Source organism: Borostomias antarcticus (genome assembly GCF_949987555.1).
Source record: "Borostomias antarcticus genome assembly, chromosome: 1".
Classification (NCBI taxonomy): Eukaryota; Metazoa; Chordata; class Actinopteri; order Stomiiformes; family Stomiidae; genus Borostomias; species Borostomias antarcticus.
The window spans coordinates 4,538,239-4,540,832 of NC_140234.1; the positions used below are offsets into that span (position 1 = coordinate 4,538,239).

Below are 2,594 nucleotides of genomic sequence, written 5' to 3' on the forward strand. Positions count from 1 at the left end.
TTCCGTAGTTTTACGTATTTCCGATGCAAACAAGCTGTGAGGCTGGGACATATGTTTAGAGGAATTTTAGACAGATTCGATAGAAGGATAGCGTTGATTGACGGGTGGATGTCGTGAGATTATTGGCCTAAAATCTAAAGTACCTGATGTCGTCATTGCACGCGACCTACCGTTTTGCAGGAAGTAAGAAATTATATACTTTGATATAGGATTACAACAAAAGTAGAATTTTGTAATTTTTTTGGCATACATCGTTGAATAGGTGAACACTATGACCAATTATGTGAACCAAAATGGGACAGAATGCTTTTTTCACTTCAGTGCGACTTTAATGTATCAGGCTTACATAATTTAAAAAAGTCAACATGTTTCGACCTTGTCAGTCTTCATCAGGACATGTTGTGCGCTCAAACAAATTACCCCTTAAATACTCACTCACTACTATGAGTTTGGTTAGATTAACATCTAAGTGTGCTTTCAAACCTAAAACTTGAGCCTGTACCTAAACTGAATGTCTCTAGTTGGCTGCATGGACCCAAAGCCCCAGCGCTTGATGTCAATATGCGGGATCTCCTCATCTGGATTCTTTAACTCAAAGTCAAAGTACGTGAGCATGAGGAAAACAAGCTGCTTCAGCTCATTGGTGGCGAAGAAACGACCAGGGCACATGCTGATTCCAGACCCCCACGGCATGTTGTAGTACTTCAGCTTCTTCCCGCCCTTGTAGAAATCATTTTTCTTGCCCCCGTCTGGTGTGAGGAAACGGTTATATTTGAACGTGAGCGGATCGGGGTGGATGTCTGGGTCCATCTGAACGGCGGTGTAGGGGAAGAGGGCCACCCTGTCGCCTCCCCTGAGGTGGTACTCTTGTCCGTCGGCCATCTTGAGGCTCATGTCCTGGAGCACGGCCCTGGTGAGGACGGGGGCGGCGGTCAAACGCAAGGTCTCCTCCACGGCGCTGTCCATGACGGGCATCTTCTGCAGCATGTCCCGGGTCAGGTCGATGAGCGGCCCACCACGCCTCACTTCCTGCCCGGCCTCCTTCAGCACGTCCTCCACCTCCGCCCGGACCGCCCTCATGGCGTCGGGGTGCTTCATGAGATAGAGGAGCAGCCAGAAGGCTGACGGCCCCGTGTTACCCTGGGACGCCCACAGAAGCAGGAACATGTACCTGTCTTGCATGAACTCCTGCATGCTGTGCTCCTCCCTAATCTCCTGCTGATCTCGCACACAGCCGCTGACGTTGTCTTTGGTGCTGATCTTCTGGACCGACAGCGTGTTCCAGAACAGCCTCTTCAGACGTTCCACCTCCATCTTCTCCGACGGCAGCAGCACCCCGTAGGCCAGCTTGGGGAACAGCTGGTCGTACTTCCAGAACTCAGAGAAGAGCTCCTCAGATTCTACTCTGTCAACTTCCTTGGCTTTCTCCAGGCTCCCCGAGGACTTGGGGGTCTCATTGCCGAACAGAGCTAAGTAGCCCGCCCTGAAGACGATGTTGTAGCTGTAGTTGAAAAGCCCGTCCTCCATCCAGATTTGATGGTCCTCGCCTGCCCCCACACTGTGCAACATCAGATTCTGAAGGTTATTCATCATGGCATGTGTCATGACCACCAGACCATCCCCCATCAGGTGCTTGTTGCTGGATATCTGCAACATCTTGTGCTCATCTTCGATGTTGGATTGGTAACCAAACACTTTCAAAACTAGATACTTCGCAAACTCGAAAAAGTCTAGCTTTGTGCGGGCTTCTTTCACAATAGTCCCAAAGGAAAATGGATCTGTGACGAATGTGAAATAAAAGCTCCCCAGCAGCACTGTGAAAATATCCATGTTTCCTTTTCATTCTCTCCAGGAACTTTGCAGTATCCCTTCGAAACTCCAGGACATGGCCCAGCCAAGGAATGGGTCCCTTATCTAAGGGGGGTTCCCCGGGACGCCTCTGACGGAAGGTCTCCAGGAGATAGAGTCCTTCAACGAGGAAGGCTAGCAGAGCAAGCAGGAATGGCAGCAGAAAGCCCATCATCCTCTCCTGTGCTACTCGCAGAGCTAATCTGTTCTCCAGCTCATATTCCTTTGTATTAGTCAAAGACTGTGCTCAGGGCTGAAAATTAACACCCGCCACCCGCCAATGGCGGGTAAAATTTCCATTTGGCGACTAAATTTCGGAGACTATCCGCCACGCTGGCGGGTAAATGTAAATTGTACCAATAGAGTCATGTAACAAAGTATGCGTGCGATGCGCCACATCCATGCCATAGACCGGCGTTCTGTTTGTTGTGTGTTGCTCCCCCGCTGCACCAAATAAAGTTTTCAGTCACATGACTGTTGCGGAGCCTCGCACACTAGGAGAGACTGGTGACGCGAGGCTACTCGCGCACAGAAAATCGTTCACATTTACCTCAGAGGACGCGCGCTCCTACAGTCAACACCTACAGTAGATGTGTACCATCCTGTCTCTGGGCTTCCATAGCATACCAAGCCACTGTTTCTCAGAAGGGATGTCTTTGATCGCTTGTCATGTAGCTTATAAACTCTGAAGACGGTACTGGTTCCTCCTTGACTGACTTCACTGGTCATCCAGCCATAGGCGTAGT

The 2,594-nt window shown here is 49.9% G+C and overlaps 1 pseudogene across 1 annotated transcript; it reads right to left on the reverse strand.

Annotated features, from left to right (window-relative positions):
* Positions 1-483: 483 nt before the first annotated feature.
* Positions 484-2,020, reverse strand: LOC311311390 (5-beta-cholestane-3-alpha,7-alpha-diol 12-alpha-hydroxylase-like; annotated as a pseudogene). The gene has a single exon. The product of its transcript is annotated as a 5-beta-cholestane-3-alpha,7-alpha-diol 12-alpha-hydroxylase-like (transcript).
* Positions 2,021-2,594: the final 574 nt, after the last annotated feature.